The 21,051-nt window shown below is 47.5% G+C and overlaps 2 non-coding genes across 2 annotated transcripts; one reads left to right on the top strand and one right to left on the bottom strand.

Moving 5' to 3' along the window:
- The first annotated feature begins 6,644 nt into the window (after nt 1-6,644).
- Nucleotides 6,645-6,760, top strand: LOC120944548. The gene has a single exon (XR_005750412.1). It is a non-coding gene; the product is annotated as a U5 spliceosomal RNA (small nuclear RNA).
- A 211-nt stretch (nt 6,761-6,971) lies between these two features.
- On the bottom strand, nt 6,972-7,087 carry LOC120944549. The gene has a single exon (XR_005750413.1). It is a non-coding gene; the product is annotated as a U5 spliceosomal RNA (small nuclear RNA).
- Nucleotides 7,088-21,051: the final 13,964 nt, after the last annotated feature.

A 21,051-nucleotide genomic window follows, 5' to 3' on the forward strand; every position in this document is an offset into this window, starting at 1 on the left:
TCCTCGCCTTCCTCACCTGCAGACTCCAGGTCCTCCACTACTTGCCCTGGTCCAGCGCTTTCGTGCTGGACCCCGTTGGGCCGTTTGGTGGAGGTGGCGGGTTGTTCTGCCAATGGGCTCACAGGCTTCCGTTTCCGGCCTCCTGTTTGGCCACTGGCAGGGGTGGAAGGGGGGAGGGCGGGGAAGTCCTCCATGGAGGACAGGTCTGGGGTGGGCGGTGGGGCAGGAAGGGTCTCCTCTGAGCCAGAGGGGGTGGGTGGGGGTGGGACAGAGGAGGGGACAGAGGAGGGGACGGGGACAGGGGCAAGGACGAGGACAGGGGCAGGGGTAGGGACAGGGGCAAGGACAGGGGCTGGGGCAGGGGTATACTTACCTGTGGCCTTCCGAGGCTCTTTTGGTTTGCTTTCGGTCGGCTTCTTCCCAGAGCTGGAGGCTGGTTTACCCTGGATCAGGGCTCCAGCATAGGTCCGGGTCCTTTGGGGGCAGTGCCTGAAGGTGTGCTCTGGCAATCCGCAGAGGTTGCAGGCTTTGGGCCTAGGACAGTCCTTGGTCTCGTGGCCTGTAACCCGACAGATCTTGCAAGCAAGTTCTGTACACTCCTTTCCCATGTGTCCGGGACGGACACATCTGTTGCAGTTGTAGGGTATCCCAGAGTAGAAAAGGTGTCCTGCAGATGATCCTAGCGAGAAGCACGCCTGCAGGTGCTGTAAGTCCCCCGAACGGTCTTTCCTGAGCTTGCATAGCACAGACCACTTCCCAATCCAGAAGCCGTTGACATCAAGGATTCGGACTGGGTCCTTTACCACGGTGCAAAACCTCTGTAGGTAGGTGGTTATGTCTCTGCTTTGGGTATGGGGATTCCGCATGGCCACCGTCACCCACTTCTCGTCCTGTGTTATAGGGCAGTTCGCAACGAACTTCCGAAAAGGGGATTCAGGGCCACTGGTCTTCACCATCTCCCAGTATCGTCTGCAGACTTGGAAAGACCCGAAGGTGATGTAGAAGATCCCTCTTGCGAAGGACTGCACCGAAAGCGTCTCCGCTTTGCTGAAGCCCTGCTCCAGGATCATCTTCTTTCCGAAGATCTCCGAGGTCATGTCAGGGACTCTTCCGTTCACCTCTTTCAGCTGCAGCACGACCGTCTGCTTCATCCAGGGCTCCAAGGTTGGCAGCCCGTCTGCAGGCAATTTCGGCTTCGCTGGTCTCGGTTGGCTGGCGCCGGCCGGGATGGAGGTGGAGGTTGAGGCGGAGACATTCTCGGGGGCCTCGGAGGAAGTGGCTGGGGCAGGATTCTTCCTCATCATCTCCGCGGTCTCCTTCGTCTCATCGGTCACTTTTTCAGTCTTCTTCTCGCTTTTCCCCATCTTCGAGAAGTCTGGAAGTCGCTTCGGGAGTTCTTCGGCGGCTTCCTTCCTTGTTCCTCGACGTCTTCGCTCTTAGCCTTTACAAAGGCTCTCGCATCTACTTCCCGAAGGTAGTAATGCGGATCTCCTCATCTCTTCAAGATTTTTGCATTTTGAAGAGAAACCAGAGGAAGGCGACCCATAACACAAGGGGTGCGGCAGGAATGCTGCAAGAAAATCTTGCCAGGCAGCAGGACCAACAGAGCCGCCATATGGGGGAACTCGTGGTGGAATTCAGGCGCCTATCCAACAGCCTGACCTCCTCGGGAGCAGTACCTGATGCTCTCCAAGATGTCGCTGCAAACAGTGCAGCCACAGTCACCAGCCTGTGGGAGCTGCAGACAACCACAGCTGAACTTGTGGGGGAGGTCAGGTGCCTTCGAGTGGCTGTACAGGCCCAGACAGCTTCCCAGGGGGCTCAGACAGCTACCCTGGAGGCTGTGCTTACCCGCATAGCGGTGGCTTTGGAGGGCAGACAGGCAGCCAGGGAGGGACCTGGGGATGCTCCTCCACCTGATGCCCCACCCCCCCAACTGAGACTCCCCCCAGGCAAGTGAGGGCCAGGAACCTGGACACCAGGCGTAGCCCGCGCCGGGGCAAGTGATTTTTTTTTAACTTATGTTTGCTCTGTTTAAGAGTTTTTTTTATATTATTTGCTCTGTGTAAGAGCTTTTTTTATATTATTTGCTGTGTTTAAGAGGTTTTTTTTTATTATTTGCTCTGGTTAAGAGGTTTTTTTTTTTTTTTATTGCTCTGGTTAAGAGGTTGTTTTTTTTTTGGGTGCTGCACACAGGCAGTAGTGCAGAGTACAGTGTGAATGGTGTGTGAATGTGGGGGGGTAAAACTCCTGCCAGTAAGGGGTGTCACCCTCGGGCGCTGGGGATAAGTTCTCCCCAGGTCCGTATGAATGACGTATGAATGGACAGCAACATCATTGGGGCCTTGACGCGGCGTTGCTGCTCCCTAGTACCATGCGGGGTACTTCGGTCTAATCCAATGTGATGTGGATGTGGGGTGTGTGTGTTAGGGACCACAGTGGTGTGCATGCGTGCATTCTCCTTGTGCCATGTTTAATGTGTGTGTTTAACGTTCAAAGATTCGTTCCACGAGACATCTCCTGACTGCTGTACCATCAGCAGATGGGGTATCCTCAGGCAGGGGGGGATTGTCGGGTTCGGGGGTCAGGTCATCACGTATGTCAATCTCCAGGCCCTTTCTCACTGCGAAGTTGTGCAACACGCAACATGCAGCGATGATCTGACACACGAGTTTGGGGAATACAACAGGGTACCCCCAGTATTATCCAGGCATCGGAAACGGGACTTCAGGAGGTCAAATGTGTGTTCCACCACTCCACGGGTACGTGCGTGTGCTTCATTGTATTTTCTCTCTCCTGGGGTTTAGGGGTTCCGGAATGGAGTCATGAGATGGGGTCCAAGTGCATATGCAGAGTCACCTGGAAGGGAAAAGACAGGAGAATGTTAGTCATGCATGTGCCCCTCGTGATGTCTGCATCATTGGGTCGGACAGTCATGCCTGACACCCATGTCACTCACCAACCAGCCAGCTGTCCCCATACACGTTCTGTTCAAATTCTGTGGAGATGTTGCTCTGACGGTATATGTAGCTGTCGTGGCTGGACCCTGGGTGTTTGGCACGGACGTGCCATATGAGGCCTTGGGCATCCACTATCACCTGTACATTGATTGAATGCCAATGCTTCCGATTGCGGTATATGTGCTCTGTCTCATGGAGGGGCTGTAGTGCCACATGGGTGCAATCAATGGCCCCCACGGTGCGTGGGAATCCGTCAATTAGGCAGAAATCACGCATTGCCTTCAGCCGCAGGTCCTCCTGGGTGGGTTTGATGATGTGGTGGGACATGCGTCTGAGGATTGCGGGGACAACCTGGTGCACACATCTGAGAGAGTGGGTAACCGCTCAAAGAGAACCAGGTAATCTGATTCCTGTGGTCCGAGCCAAGGGTGCAGGCAGTGCAATCAAAATGCAGGTTTAGGATGAAGGAAAAAAGCTGGGACAGCCGCACTCCAAAAAAACTTCTCCTTTAATTAAAAATCACAAAATACATGCCACAGCAAAAAACAGCACAACAAAAGAAAAGCTGACGTTTCGCACTATGCCTTAGTGCTTCTTCATAGCTATTACGCCGGCGTAACTTCTTTGAGAATATGGCCCATACAGTTCAAACGCAGGAAAATGACACCTATTGGCAAAAGTTCTGAGTTTTTTTAAACTTTATTTCAGATGGAAAACAGAAAATTGTACCATACTTACCGTAATTTTCTTTTCCTGGTGCCTATCCATGGCAGCATACCTGTGACAAGCTCCGCCTTGGCTCCTCCCTCAGGACTAGTGAATATTATAAAAGAGTTGGTTAGCACAGCCCCCACATTCTCCGCAATATAGAATACCGAGGGTATGCTGCCATGGATAGGCACCAGGAAAAGAAAATTACGGTAAGTATGGTATGATTTTCTGTTTTCCTGGTGCCTCCATGGCAGCATACCTGTGACAAATAACTAGCTGAGATGGGTGGGATGATGCTTAGAGGTTTATTTAAAAACAAGTTTTTTATCATCATTTAAAAGAAGAAGCAAAAGGCCTATTCGCCCTCTGACTGCGGAACTCCACCGATGAAAAAGAGCTCGACTCGGCAAATTTTTTTTAGAAACGTATGTTGGGACGCCCCAGTCGTTGCCCTGCCAATAGCTTCAATTGACACACTCGCTCTTGCCGCCCAAGAGGCAGAAACCGCTCTGGTGGAGTGCGCCCAGACTGCCAAAGGGGATCACAGTCCTTTTGCCCTATACATCTTCTGGACGAGCCACGAGGCAATCGTTCTTGCTGGCGCCTCCATGCCTTTGTTTTTCAACCTAGGGGATTATAAACAACCTAGTAGAATCCCTGAAGGATGCCGTATCCTGCGGATGGCATCTGAAAATGGAGGCAATGTCCAGCTCGTGAAGGGAACCTGAGTCCCGTCTTGAAAATGTTGGAAGCGCCCAAGTTTTCGACATGTTCGAGGATGATATGACCTTGGGGCTAAATCCCCGTACAGTTCCGAGTTCCACTCTGTCAGGATAGAATATGATATGATTATAATTCGCTCCTAAGGTAGGAGTTCTGAAAACATGTCTGCCAGAGATTATGGCTATAAAGAAGGATAGCTGCATGGTTAGATTCCAAAGCGATGCTGACTCCGAAGAGGCAAGAGGTGGATTGGCTAAGGACTCCAGGATGATAGCAAGGTCCCGAGTGGAAAAGATTGTTTAGTTGGTGGTCGGATCTTTGACGGCTTTGAAAAATTGGATTATTAATGAATCCTCTGTCCATTTTAACTGGTTGCTGCTGAAATTGCCGCTACCTGCACCCTTAGTGTACTCAAGCAAGACCTAGGTCTAAGCCTGCCTGCAAGCATTCAAGAATTTGAGAGGATGATGGAGAATCTGGAACGCAGCTTCTGCCAATCATGAAGGCCCAGAACTTGATCCGCACCCTGTTTGTGGTTGCACTGGATGGACTTGAGTCTTTTCTCAACCTGATCAACAATGTAACTATGTAAGCCTCTCATATATACTGTTTGTGGATGGCTTTCTTGCCCTGAGCAGGGTTGCGATAACTTTGTTGGGACACCCTAGGGATTGGAACCTTTCCCTTTCATCTGCCAGATGTGAAGATCCAACCTGTGGGGAACTGGATAGGTGCGACGTACTTATGACAGGAGAAAGGTATTATTGGAACCCTGACTGAAGGCTGGGTATTCAAGTACATTGTTGTGGGAAACCAAGGATCTCTTGGCCAGTGCGTTAGGACTGCTATCACCATCATGGTTTTTACCATGAGGCTCCCCAGGAGCCTTGGAATGAGAGGCCCTGGAGAGAAGGCATAGACCAGATTGCAGGGATCGCATCTACTGCTTCCGCTTGGGGATGAGGAGGCCTCGGGACGAACTTTGAAATCTTGGTATTGAATGCTGTTGCAAATAGGTCCGGCTCGAGGGGACCCACTGGTCCACTATCTAGTTGAAAACTTTCTGGTGCAGAAACCATTCTTTGGAATCAACGAACCCCCTTAGATAGGTGGACGGCCCTTGAGTTGAGATAACTGGGCAGATAGGCTGCTTTTAAGTCTTTAGATTCCTTTCTGCCCAAAGGATTATTGTTTTCACTTCCCTCAGCAGGTCCTGCTGTGCGTTCCTTCTTGTCAGTGCCTATAAGACACTGCAGCCCTGTTGGCCATTCGGAGATGGGAAGTGGGTTGCCTGTACCTCAAATTTCTAGTGCTAGCAATGCAAAAGGAAGGTTTCCCAGACCTCCAGGATCTTCGATACCAGGCATGTTGTATGGAAGGACCATCTTCCCTGCCCTGAGATCTGGATTTAGTGTGAGCCCCCACTGGTATCGGTAGTAGTTGTGATCCAGTTGACATGTCCTAATGGATGTGATTTCATAAGTGTGCATTTCTTCATCCACCAATGTAGACTCCTGAAAATACAGGAATGGCTGCTACCTCTGTAGCCAAAACTGAGCTAATGTCTAAACACAATTGTGCAGATAGAGCTCTTAGTTAAGAGACAAACTGCTTGTCCCAAAAGATCCTACAGAAGGGACTCCCTACCTTATAAGCGCGTTTAGCTGTCCAAGAGAAGGGACCGCGTCCGGGAGAGGCTTGAACCCGGACGGAAGCTGCCGAATGCAGAAGGTAAGGACAACTGACCAGAATTCACTGCCATGAGGTATGAGGAAAAAAAGGAGAATGTGGGGGCTGTGCTAACCAATTTTTTTATAATATTCACTAGTCCTGAGGGAGGAGCCAAGGCGGAGCTTGTCACAGGTATGCTGCTATGGAGGCACCAGGAAACATTGCTACCGAGCTTCTAAATCTCTGGTCTGGACTTTCCTCCTCTGTGTCAGTAATCAGGACTCCTATTGATTACTGGAGGAGGCGTGGTGGAAAGGAGGCCCGCCCATTTCCCATGATCCCTCTCTCTGTGTTCCTGGTGATTTGCATACAGATCTCTCATCTTCTATAGAGATTTATGGGTCTGATGAACATGATAGTTGATATTCTTGTCTCTCTTCATATTCTCTAGCTTGGTGTATATGATGGAAGTGATATGGAAGATTGTAAATGATATAAAATATAATGAGGGGTGGGCTCTCCATCAGGTGACCAGGATAGGTCTCTCGGTGGGGCGTTCTCTCACCCCCTTTATCAGGTATACTCTGGTTTCTCTTCAGAACGCAAAAATCTTTCGCCTTTTACTAAAGATTTCCGTGGAGAGGAACAACTATGAGTTTTCAACAATTTTTTGAGGCCTGGTCACTGACCAGGCTAATTATACTGGTGAAAAATAGAAAAAGATTAAATTAATAGAAAGAAGGAAATGGTGAGGAAACCATTAAAATGAGCACAAAAATCATTTTACAGAATTTTACATTTACTATCGCCACTTATACATACTTTTTTATAACATTGTAGCAATCTACATTCATGTTCCCTTCTTCCTCTAAATGTAATCTTTTTCTATTTTTCACCAGTATAATTAGCCTGGTCAGTGACCAGGCCTCAAAAAATTGTTGAAAACTCATAGTTGTTCCTCTCCACGGAAATCTTTAGTAAAAGGCGAAAGATTTTTGCGTTCTGAAGAGAAACCAGAGTATACCTGATAAAGGGGGTGAGAGAACGCCCCACCGAGAGACCTATCCTGGTCACCTGATGGAGAGCCCACCCCTCATTATATTTTATATCATTTACAATCTTCCATATCACTTCCATCATATACACCAAGCTAGAGAATATGAAGAGAGACAAGAATATCAACTATCATGTTCATCAGACCCATAAATCTCTATAGAAGATGAGAGATCTGTATGCAAATCACCAGGAACACAGAGAGAGGGGTCATGGGAAGAATGGGCGGGGCCTCCTCTCCACCACGCCTCCCCCAGTATATGAGTATACGAGTCCTGATTACTGACACGGAGGAGGAAAGTCCAGACCAGAGATTTAGAAGCTCGGTAGCAATGTTTCCGTCTGAAATAAAGTTTAAAAAAAACTCAGAACTTTTGCCAATAGGTGACATCGTTTGAACTGTATGTTTTTAACCACTGCAGCTCCGGACGGTGCGTTTTTTGCAGTGAGCAGGCTGTTTTTTTTGCGTTACTTTAACTGACAATTGCGCAGTTGTGCAACACAGTACACAAATAATTATAATTTTAAGCATATATTTATTGGTTTGTGTAAAAGTTATAGCACCTCTACAAACTATGGGATATTTTTATGGATTTTTTTTTGTTGCTAGTAATCAGTGGCGGATGGTGGGCAAACAGTACCCCCACCGGTCGGCGGTCAGGTGGGTCTGGTGCAGAAGCTTTCTCCCTGGTGTAGAGTGTCATGCCCGCCCCCTCCCTTGAACTACAGGAGAGAGAGTCAGGGTGCTCTCTACGTTGCAGATAGAGAAAGGAGCGTCCTGACTCTCCGGTAGTCCAAGGGAGGGGTCAAGCACGACACTCCACACCAGGGAGAAAAGCCTTGCATTACTGTGTGTAGTTACAGACAGAAGAACAGGAAGTGAGGATTTCTCAGAAGAAATAAGGACATTTAAAAGTAAAATGGAAGGATGAGGTAAGTGAAGGAGGACTGCACTAAGGTAAAGGAAGCTATTTAGGGGGGGAAAAATTACCTTTACAACCCCTTTAACATCTTCAGAAAACAGAGGGGATGATCTGCATCTGTCATGGTGCTGCACATGTGACCAGTTATGACACCAACCATTTTTAATGGTTTGACAGTTTGGTTGAGGAAACAAGCAAATGTGACAGTTAGCATTTCCAGCATTCCAGGAATTATTTAAACAGTTAAATGGATGGGTTTAGTTCTGCTTTATGATTTACTGCTGTTCAGGGGCTCTGGGTTCAGCAAAATGGCAGCCTCCAACAAGAAGAAACAGGAGCAATGCTGGAGACAATTTACAGCACACACTAATTTTGGTAGCATAATTATTAATGTGGAATGTATGTTCTTTGCTAAAGAACATTATTTTTTATAAAGTTGTTATGGGTAAAGTTCTGCTTTTAACCATGCTTTAACCATTTTTTGTTTACAAGTTTAAATTGGTATTTTTCGCAGTTCCAGTTCCAGAAAAAAAATAGAGTATGCTGCATTTTTCCTGCACTGGACTGTACTGGAACGATGTAAAATGCACCAAAAACGCACTGGAACACACATGTCCTTATTTAGAGCGTAACTTTTGTTGAGAAAAAAATATTATCCACCACGCTTCCAGCCAGAGAATGTCTCAGCATTCTGGGGTCGCTATCAGCAACCATCCCTATGGTTCAATGGGCCCAGTGGAACACAAGACCTCTCCAGATATCAATCTTGAACCAATGGAATGGCGTATCGATGTCTCAACGAATCATCATCCGAAAGGAGGTCAAACAGTCTCTATGGTGGTGGACCCGGTTGTACAATCTAAAGAGGTACAAACGTATAGTCACCCCCCCTCAGGAGGTGATCACTTCGGACACCAGCAAGGAGGGCTGGGGAGCACACTACCAGCAACTTGCAGTCCAAGGCCGTTGGTCTTTCGAGACACTAAACGTAGTATCGAACATCCTGGAGATGAAAGCAGCGTTCCAAGCTCTCTTGGCTTTCAGTCCTCTCCTGAAAGGGAAAGAAGTCCTGCTGAAAATGGACAACAGGGTGGCAGTTGCCTATATCAACAGGCAAGGAGGCACCAGAAGTCGTTCCATAATGCAGGAAGTCCGCCCAGTTCTCGAATGGGCGCAAGTGAATCTGTTGGGGCTAGGAGCGATGTATGTACCGGGACCCCAGAATCAGCTGGCCGACACCCTAAGCAGGAGCCTCGTTTCCCACAACGAGTGGGCTCTGAGTTACCAAGCTTTCTCCCTCATAACAAAAACTTGGGGCATGCCGGATGTAGACCTGGCAGCAACTTTAGACAATGCGAAGTACCGGAGGTACCTGACGAGATTCCCCTGCCCGTTAGCGGAGGGGATGGATTGCCTGCAGCATGAGTGGAAGTTCCGTCTGGGGTACATCTTCCCCCCCGACACCTCTCATACCGGGATTTCTTCTCAGACTCAAGAGGTCGTCATCTACGATAATAGCAGTCCTTCCCTTTTGGCCGAGACGGCCATGGTTCACCACTCTCCTTCAGCTCATTACCGCTTCCATCAGCAGCAGACCTACTCTCCCAGGGGCAACTTCTGCATCCATCCCCGGAAAGGATGCATCTGACAGCCTGGAGGTTGAAAGGACTAGGTTTCTAAACCAGGGTTGCTCCCAGAAAGTGGTAGAGACACTTCTTCAAGCCAGAAAATGCACCACCAACAATACCTACAAGAAGATCTGGGAGATGTTTCTCTCAGTTGCACAACAACAAGACTGGAACCCGTCATCTCCAACAGCTGCTCAAATCCTTGAGTATCTCCAGTTAGGCCTAGATAAAGGCCTTGGGTCAAGCACTCTAAAAGTCCACGTATCAGCTTTATCGGCCATGACAGGAGTCAAATGGGCACAGGAACCTCTCATCATTCAATTCCAGAGGGCCTGCTTAAAGATAAGGCCTCCCAGAAAACCTTCCTTCCCGACATGGGATCTTTTCGGTCATACTGGAAGCTCTAGCGTATGAACCATTCTCTCCATTGGACAACATCTCCCTGTGGGACCTAACGCTCAAGGTCACCTTCTTGATCGCAATAACATCTGCAAAGAGAGTCTCAGAGATGCAAGCCTTACTGGCAAAAGAACCATATTTGATCGTCTATCCAGACAAAGTAGTCTTAAGACCATCCGATCGGTTCATCCTGAAGGTATCATCCTCCTTCCACTTTAACCAGATCAACTTTACTGCTCTCTCCACCGATCAAGGGGGATCCACATCCATTGGATGTAAGAACCAACATCCTAGCCTACCTCTCGGCAACCAATGATCTTAGGAAATCAGAAAACCTCCTGGTCATCCCACATGGATTTAGAAGAGGGCAAGCAGCAACCTCTCGCACCATCGCGGCTTGGCTGGTAAAAACCATCAAAAAGGCCTACTCGCTGAGCCAAGCACAAACACCTGAGGGCTTGAAGGCACATTCCACAAGGGCGATGGCGACCTCCTGGGCGGCCTACTGCAGAGTGTCCTCGGAAACGATTTGCCAAGCAGCGACTTGGTCATCCAGAAACACCTTTATTTCTAATTATAAGGTGGACTCTGCCAGATTGTCTATGGCAGAGTTTGGACGAACAGTTATTCAGTCCAACACCTCTATTCCTTGTAAATAAAACATTATCTTTATGCTCAGACCCACCCAGTTTGCAAGTTATTCACCCAAAGGTGTATGCTGCCATGATGCGACAGGAAAACGGAAAATTTTATACTCACCTTTCCGTAATTTTCCTTTCCTGTCGCATCTTCATGGCAGCATACAGATGCCCACCCATCTGAGGTGAGGTATATATATACTGAGAATATCTGGGCGGGGGCCCTCTCTGGGCTTATCAGGTTGTGGGGGCGGAGCCACAACCCAAAGGTGTATGCTGCCATGAAGATGCGACAGGAAAGGAAAATTACGGAAAGGTGAGTATACAATTTTCCGTTTTGTTGCAGATTCCTACCTTTTATTATTCTGAAGAAATCACTGTTTGTTCCTCTGTACTGAGTGGGTCTAATGGGAGTGGTTTCATAATTATCAGTCAGCTGTGCAGCTGCAGAGCACTAATGAGGAAATCTGCTGGGTCTGCATCCCTTTAGACGGGTTCCAATTGGGAGTATCTCACCAAAAATGAAATTTCTGTTGCAGGAGATGCCTGAAATCTGACTTGTATCTTAGTGAAGACTTCTGGGAAAGTCAGTAAGCCAATAAAACAAGCAGGAAATTATGTTCCTGGGGGGTGGTCAGTACACATTCTGTATACAGAACAACTCCAGGTAGCCATTCTGCAATGCATTTTCAGAAAATTACAGCGGCTGCAGATTGGAAAGGAAAGGTCATTTTAAATAACACTCAATTACAATAAGACTTGTGTCACAAATATATGTGCTATATTATTTTTTGTATATTTGCATTTTTTTTCCCACGAAAGTGGAGTTACCCTTTAAAGCATTTGTTAACACAGTGCTTGTCCTGTGTCATTTGGACCCCTGTAACACCTAAAAAACCTGTCTGATCCTGCCAATATCTCCCAACCCCCCTGTAAACTGACCACGGTGTATAATGGCTGCTGAGACCTGACACCGTGGTCATTTTACGTGCCTCCGTCATCAGCAGCCTGCTATCTGATCTCCTCTCTGCTCCTGTGTCCTCCTCCCCTCTCTCCTCTCTGTCTGTGTGCGAGCCGCCCCTCCCCCCTCCTGCTGCTCTCATAACACTAACCTGTATACACCATCAGCACTGCCTCCTATTGCAGTGTTCCACTTTCTGAATGATTTATAAATATAAATGCTGTAAATACCTAATTTTAGAGCAGAGATTGCGATCACATGACCAGCCAGCTCCCTCCTCCTCCCCTCCAGACTGACATCAGCAGAGGAATCTCAGCCCCGCCCACTGCATCTCTCAGAGGAAAAAAGGAGAAAGCTGGTTAGTCATGTGATCACAAGCTCGGCTGTGAAATGAGGTATTTGCAGCATTTATTTCTATAAATCATACACATACGGTAGGGGATACTACAATAGGAGGCAGTGCTGATGGTGTATACAGGTTTGAGTGGCTTAACAACCACTTTAAGGTTAAGAAAAGAGGGGGGGGATGCACTGGACTGCTTTAAAAACGCACCAAAAACACGTAAAAACCGCACATGCAGAAAAGCATCTGAAACGCATTCAGACTGTGTTCCTATGGTGTGAACTGGTCATCTAAATTACAACTCGTTAATACGAATATATGTGTAGCGGGGTTATACTACCATGGACTATTTGATAGTAAATCCCCTGGGAGTTCCGGTTGTATATATGTGTTTATTTCTTTCCTAAAGCAATGCATTGTGGGATTTGAAGTATTAGGAGAAAAGGACTCCATTGACATTAGTAGAATTAGACTACGGTACCCATAATGCATTGGCTTCCCAGAGAACATTGCACCCCCGCACAGCTTTATGGGGGAGGTTACTTAAAGGCGGGGAGGAGCTGAATTCGCTCTCTTGGGATCGGCATTCTTCCCTCTGCGGAGCGAGGGAGAGCACTCCAGCCAAGCAGCTAGGCCTGAAGCCTGAGCCGGGATCCACCGGAAGACCAGCCATCCGGAGAGGGACAAGATCAAGTGCGTCCAGCTCGTGCTTCCAAGAGACCGGAGAGACTCACCAGCTGACGATTGTAACAGCAGAGATCAAGACACCGGAGAATGTGCGTTGCAGTTTGGCCGTTGATCAGTGTATCTTTCGTCAGGAACTCAGGCGGACTAGGCCTACTCGGGTGAGAGGGCACTTGCCCAAGCTTTCAATACTACCTCAGCTTTGTGACTCGTAGGGTTCCACATATCTGAGCAGTGTACTGTCTACTGATCTAACCCAGAGGCCTAACATCTGAAAGTCACGCTAGTCAAGTTGACCGATGCTGACTTGAGGATCGGTCCACAAGCATCTGTATTGATCATACCCTTTAACTGAGCCTGAATACCTTTGGATTACAAATAGTTTAAAGTGCACCAACGTATTCACAATAGACTTCACCACTGAGAAACATTCTGGAGTTATCTGGGCCAGGCCTAGTCAAGATTACCAGCAACTGAACTTAAAAGAATTGCCCACTAGGGGGCGCTCGCGAGCATAGACTATCTATAGCTACTTGTAGATTTCATAACATTAACATTTTAAATTTCTTCTTATTGACTCTTGCAAGGGCCCTTGCAGAGTCAGCCATATATATATATGTTTATGTGTGTTTAATCTGTTGTTTGATCCTTTACCCCTTTTATTACATGCCAAGTAAAGTCCCCCTTGGTTTACTATATTGATTGTGTGAGGTGTATTTACTCCTGAGGACTGCATCCAGAAGAAGGTAACCACATTATTTCATGTCATTGTATATTTCACATGTGTTATTGTGGTCTCAGCTAAGCAGGGGACTCGCAATACAATTGCAGTTGTCTGGTGTGCCAAGGGAGGGTTCGAGCCTATTAGAGGGGTGGATAGGTCAGAGAGTAGGCCCAAAACTAATCAGCAGCTCCTTAGGGGGTACCGCTACATATATACTGTATTTTTCGCACCATAAGACGCACCTGACCATAAGACGCACCTAGGTTTTAGAGGCGGTAAACAAGAAAAAAAATATTCTGCACCAAATGCTGCTGATTTGGAGCACAGGAGAGGATGCCCACATCCCCAATTAATATACTGTAGTTTGTAACTTACACAACCAATCAAAGCTGATGCCTCTATCAAGTGTGCCAGATAGCTTCCAGGCAGCAAATAAATATCGCCCTACCACTAAATTCAGTCTATATTCAACTTATAGGAAATATCACCAAGTTCCCTGTATTACCAAATTCACCATGCAGGCTGTGAGCACAGCACTGCAGGTGCAGTCTGATAAAGAAAGACCTGAGAATTACTGACTAGATTACCTGTCGCCATGTTAACACATCGCATGGTCACTCCAGCAGATGACACGCTGGAGATGCCGGCCTCTTGTATCCCCCGCTCAATCGGCATCTGACGTCACCGATTGAGCAGGGATGAAAAATCGTCACTGCGCGTGCGCCAGTGACATGAACCCCAGCCAGCCTACAGGATCCAGAAGACATAGCAGGGAAAAGACAGGGGAGGTGCCCGATATTGTAACACAGTGGCGGTTGGTCGGTATTCGCTCCATAAGACGCACAGGCATTTCCCCTCCTTTTTTGGGGGAAAAAAAGTGCGTCTTATGGAGCAAAAAATACAGGGCCGGATTCAGATACAATGGCGTATCTGTCCGGCCCGCGTAACGTATCTCTGATACGTTATGCCGCTCTAACTTTGGGCGCAAGTTCTTTATTCACAAAGAACTTGCGCCCTTAGTTACGGCGACGTAACGTATGTGTTGCGGCGTAAGGCCGCGTAATTCAAATGCGGATGTAGGGGGCGTGTTTTATTAAAATTTTGGTTGACCCCGCGTTTTTTACGTTCTGTTTGAACGGCGCATGCGCCGTCCGTAAAATATCCCAGTGTGCATTGCTCTAAATGACGTCGCAAGGACGTTATTGGTTTCGACGTGAACGTAAATTACGTCCATCCGTATTCGCGAACGACTTACGCAAACGACGTAAAAAATTCAAAACTCTGCGCGGGAACGACGGCCATACTTAACATTAGCTACCCCTCATATAGCAGGGGTAACTATACGCCAAAAAAAGCCGAACGCAAACAACGTAAAAAAAAAGCGCCGGGCGGTCGTTCGTTTCTGAATCGGCGTAACTCCTCATTTGCATATTCCTCGCGTTATAATACGGAAGCGCCACCTAGCGGCCGGCCTGGAATTGCAGCCTAAGACCCAATGGTGTAAGTCACTTATACCTGTCGGATCTTAGGGATATCTATGCCTAACCTGATTCTATGAATCAGGCGCATAGATACGACCGTCGGAACTCAGAGATACGACGGCGTATCAGGAGATACGCCGCCGTATCTCTTTCTAAATCCGGCCCACTGTGTGTATATATATATATATATATATATACACATATATACACATACATACATAAAAAATTATCTGTAAACAAAACAATAAAACAAATCAATTCGTTATAACGAATATCCAAAAACGAATTAACATAACATAACGAATATAACAGTACGAAATTAGGTATTTTACGAATGAAACAGAAACAAAAGGAAATTTTCCGTCGCACACAAGTCTAAGGCCCCATACACACGAGAGGATTTATCCGCAGATACGGTCCAGCGGACCGTATCCGCGGATAAATCCACTCGAGGATTTCAGCAGATTTCTATGCGATGGCGTGTACACACCATCGCATTGAAATCCGCGCTGAAATCCTCTGGCGATGACGTGTCGCGCCGTCGCCGCTATTATGAAGCGGCGACGGGCGCGACGCTGTCATATAAGGAATTCCACGCATGCGTCAAATCATTACGACGCGTGCGGGGAATCCCTTTGGACGGATGGATCCGGTGAGTCTGTACAGACGAGTGGATCCATCCGTGGGATCCGATTCCAGCAGATAGATATTCTGTGCATGTCGACAAATATTTATCTGCTGGAATTCGGAAATATCCGCGGATAAATATCCGCCGGAGTGTACACACCATAGAATCTATCCGCAGAAACCCATTCGATGGGATTTATCTGCGGATAGATTCTATCGTGTGTACGGGGCCTAAGGCCCCATACACACGATAGAATCCATCCGATGAAAAATCCCAGCAAATGGGTTTCAGCGGATAGATCCTATGGTGTGTACACGCCAGCGGATCTGTTTCCGCGGATATTTCTCCCCTGGGATGGATTCCAGCAGATCGGATATTTGCTGACATGCCAAGCAAATCCATCTGCTGGAATCCATCCCAACGGATGGATCCGCTGGTCTGTATAGACTCACCGGATCCATCCGTCCGAAGGGATCCCCGCATGCGTCGTAATGATTCGACGCATGCGTGGAATTCCTTATATGACAGTGTCGCGCACGTCGCCCGTCATAATCGCGGCGACGGCGCGACACGTCATCGCCAGAGGATTTCGCCGCGGATTTCAATGCGATGGTGTGTACACGCCATCGCATTAAAATCCGCTGAAATCCTCGAGAGGATTTATCCGTGGAAACGGTCCGCTGGACCGTATTCGCGGATAAATCCTCTTGTGTGTATGGGGCCTTACAGCTATAGATTTTGTAAAGGAATGCAGAGATGATACAAGGTTCTTTTCTCCCCCCCATTAGTATATTGGTGGCGGTGTGTAGATGATGAGAAGGTATTACTGAACGTCTCTGTAATCCATCGTATGAGCCTCTGACATTCTGCTGACTTCTCCTCTCCAACTGGTCAGATGTCACCAATAATCTCCCTGGCTGTTCAGAGCGCCTTTAAATTCCTCTGATCAGCAGTTAAGAGGAGTTAATGCATTAAAGGATGTATGACTTAATGAATTTAGCCGCTCAATCCCCTTTTAGTCAGTAAAGCAGGCTTATGGAGGCCGGTTCGGTGATTTCGAGGATCTGGAGGTTGTGGTGATTCTTTCTGTGTCTACACATCCGATGTGACAACAAGCAAACTGTGAACATCTTCTCTTGGGTGTGGTGGTTACTTCACGAGCCTGCACAAGAGAGCGAGACGGGTCAGTTTTTGTTTTTGTAAACCAGAGCATCGGAGTGCTCTATATATTTCAAAGAACGATGAGCGACGAGCAATTCCATCCAAAAGAATTGTTTAACCACTTAAGGACCGGACCAATATGCTGTTAAATGACCCAAGGGGTTTTTACAATTCGGCACTGCGTCGCTTTAACAGACAATTGCGCGGTCGTGCGATGTGGCTCCCAAACAAAATTGGCGTCCTTTTTTTCCCACAAATAGAGCTTTCTTTTGGTGGTATATTTTTTGCGCTATAAACAAAAATAGAGTGACAATTTTGAAAAAAATGCAATATTTTTTACTTTTTGCTATGATAAATATCCCCCAAAAACATATATAAAAAAAAAATTTTCCTCAGTTTAGGCCGATACGTATTCTTCTACCTATTTTTGGTAAAAAAAAATCGCAATAAGCGTTTATCGATTGGTTTGCGCAAAATTTATAGCGTTTACAAAATAGGGGATAGTTTTATTATTATTTTTTTTTACTACTAATGGCGGCGATCAGTGATTTTTTTGGTGACTGCGACATTATGGCGGACACTTCGGACAAATTTTGACACATTTTTGCGACCATTGTCATTTTCACAGCAAAAAATGCATTTAAATTGCATCGTTTATTGTGAAAATGACAGTTGCAGTTTGGGAGTTAACCACAGGGGGCGCTGTAGGAGTTAGGGTTCACCTAGTGTGTGTTTACAACTGTAGGGGGGGTGTGGCTGTAGGACTGACGTCATCGATCGAGTCCCCCTATAAAAGGGATCACTCGATCGATGCAGCCGCCACAGTGAAGCACGGGGAAGCCGTGTTTACATACGGCTCTCCCCGTTCTTCAGCTCCGGGGAGCGATCGCGATGGGGCGGCTATAAACGAATAGCCATGCCGTCGTCCCGGATCGCTCCCCGTGGGAATCCGACCGCCGCATGTAGCGGGGGGGGGGGTCCCGATCGGACCCCCGACCCACGTCTAGGCAGGGACTTACAGGTACGCCAATGTGCCTGTACGTGCCATTCTGCCGCGTACATATACATGCGGCGGTCTGGAAGTGGTTAAGGCTTCGTTCAGCTTATTGCATGTGCAGGTATGTGTTCTATACGCTGAAAAATAGGAAGAAGGTGCACCTGCCTAGTGCATTATCATAAAAATGCCCTCTTTCTCAGAGCTAGCCTGAACTCAAATGTTCCAGCATTTAAAAAAACAGATTTATGAATGCCCACAAATGGCCCACCCCCAATAGGGAGGAGGAGTCAGAATCAAGAATCCACCCTAAGATGGAAAAAGCTCGACTTGGATTGGACTGATCCTGGGAGTCATCCTGGACCACAACAGCACAATACTGATAATAAATAAATAAAACCAAAAAAACTACAAAATGCCGCCAAATACAAAAGGAACCAAATTTTAACGATTCAAATATGACAGCTATGTTCAAGGGGTCTTAAAGTTTTCTTTTCTTCAGCTGTGTTCTCATAAATTTGGGAAAACATTGGGGCAGATTCACGTAGATGGGCGTAATTTTGGGCGGGCGTAACGTATATGATTTACATTACTCTGCCGCAAGTTTTTCAGGCAAGTGCTTTATTCACAAAGCACTTGCCTGTAAAGTTGCGGCGGCGTAGCGTAAATCACCCGGCGGAAGTCAAATTTGGCGGGTAGGGGGCGTGTTTCATTTAAATGAAGCGCGTCCCCGCGCCGAACGAACTGCGCATGCGCCGTCCCTAATATTTCCCAGCGTGCATTGCTCTAAATTACGTCGCAAGGATGCGCCTCATATAGCAGGGGCAACTTTACGCCGGGAAAAGCCTAACGTAAACGCTGTAACTTTACTGCGTCGGCGAGGCCTGAACATATGTCTTAAATATAATTGCCCTCTGTCACATGGGTATAAAGATGCCCCACAAACAAGAATCTTAGCCGTGTTTTTAATGATTCCATGCCGCCTACCAACACGCCAAATTATTAAAACAATGTCAGGCCTCGTACACACGGACGGACAGTCCGATGAAAACGGTCCGCCGGACCGTTTTCAGCGGACATGTCCGCCCGGAGATTTCTGTCTGATGGTTGTACACACCATCAGACAGAAATCCGCGCGTAAACAATACGCGGGGACGTGGCCGCGCCGTCGCCGCGACGATGGCGCGGCGACGTGGGCGGCCCTGGAAGTTCAAAGCTTCCACGCATGCGTCGAATCAGTACGACGCATGTGAGGGATGGCGGTCGGTCGGACGTGTCCGGTGAGTCTGTACAGACAACCGAACACGTCCGACGGATAGGTTTCCAGCGGACAGATTTCTTAGCATGCTAAGAATCCGGTCGTGTGTACGGGGCCTAAGGCAGATGAAACAATATGCAGTACACCTGCTTCCCTTTGCATTACTGGTTTACACTAGCGGTTAGGGGGGGCGGTAAAGCCCCACAGTTGAGCCGCGTTTCAACCCCCTTGCAACCACTACCCCCTTTAGCTGCAGTTGCAGTGCCCTGGGGTGTACGCATGCTGCGAATATGATGATTTACTTTCCGGATTGTACCCCCCCTATCGCTTTCAGTCGCGGAATGTGACCCATTCAAGTAAATGGGGCTGCTCTGCCCCCTGTGGTTGTGGTGCGCTAGTGCAGTGTTCAGGAGGTGGCGCAACGCCTCCTCATCACCTGTCAATTGCTCTCTAAAGAGCATTTAAACACTCTTCTGTGTGTGAATGAGCTGTTGGGGTATGTCGCGTTTTCTAGGCTTTGCCACTACTTGCGACCTCCATTAAATCCAATTGCTTTAGGTGCGTTTTTGAAGCGTTCAGGGTGCGTTTTTGAAGCATGGACAGCATTTTTTTGGGAACCTGAAAACCAGAAGTAGCATTTGGGCAGCATTTAGTAATGCAATGTGCCTTGAACACAGGTTAACGCTATAGCCGAGTATACCCGAGTTTGTCGGGAGGCCTTAGTGCCAGAATGAAAAGAACAAACAGAAAGAATACAAGTATGTCTATAAAACTGATTTGTGCTCACTGCTCAGCTCTAATATTGAGTATATAACACTTCAGATAACATTGCTTATAATTTCTGCACTGGACCCCCATAACAATTTCATAGAGAGTTTTATACATGGATCTGTTGTATCCAAACTCTGGACCCATAAAGGGCAGGCGCTCTAGTGGGCACAATATAACGTGTTTATGATCGAAATACTGTTTTATATCCTTTTATTCTCACTTTTATTGCTCTGTTCATAATTTATGCCTAGTAATTATCACCAAATCACTAAGGAGCAGAGGTATTATCATATCACACATTATAATAATGTGGCTATCCACTTCTTATTAATAAGACAGAATGTTTTCAGACTCAGGATCTGGAGACAAAGGCCACACAGCTTGAAACAGAACTGAATGCAAAACCTTTTTTTCTTTCATTATGGATAAGTAAGGGAGGGTTATAATCCCTATTAGTTTGTTTTGCCATCTGTGTCCCATTTGGGAAGATTTTCCTTCACTTCCTGTCCCCTAGCCAAAACAGGAAGTAAGAGGAACCCCCCCCCCCCAAAGTGAGGGAATCCCTGGTTGTCACCAGAACTGGTGTCCCCATTTTGAAGATTCCCCTTCTGTCTCCGTGACAACCCAAAATGAGGGATTTCTGTCACTTTCACTCTCAGTGATAACATCAAACCGGTGTTCCACCCCAAAAAAAATAAAGATTCAAAACCAGCAGCTACAGATTCTGCAGCTGCTGGCTTTTAACCACTTCAGCCCCGGACCATTTGCAAGAAGAAGGAGAACAGCAGATTCAGGCGTAGTATTTGGAACAGTCCTGTTCCCATATGGAACACTTTCTTTACCACTCCTGTCTAAGTGGGATTAGTGTACCCGGACAGGCCTCTCTCACTGACCTGGCAGCCAGAGTATCACTCGAACCTTAGTAGGATAAAGTCTCTGCCACAGACCCTCCTTGGTGAACGTCAGGGAGACACCTCTGCCACGGGCCCTCTCTGATTGTAGCTACGGAGGCAATCCTCCTTAGATAAATTACGCCTGGATCTCCTTCTTTATGTCGCCTAGGTACCGACTGACAGGTGATTAATCCTTCAGTGTCCGGCTACCTTGATCTTGTGGAAATCCTATTGGACCGCCAGCCTCTCAATGGCGCGCCTCAGACGGACTCCCCACCGAACAGCTATACCGCTTGGGATCCTCAAAGGTGGAAACCCAGTCACTCACTGGGTCCCCGTCGCTGCTCAAATGCTCCGGGCCAACATGGCCTCCGGAACCAGGAACACCGCGTGGCACGCACGCCCTGGCCAAGTAGGCCATAACGCCGGGGGGCCGCGATGTGGCCA

The sequence above is a fragment of the Rana temporaria genome, chromosome 6, assembly GCF_905171775.1.
Source record: "Rana temporaria chromosome 6, aRanTem1.1, whole genome shotgun sequence".
NCBI classification, from domain to species: Eukaryota; Metazoa; Chordata; class Amphibia; order Anura; family Ranidae; genus Rana; species Rana temporaria.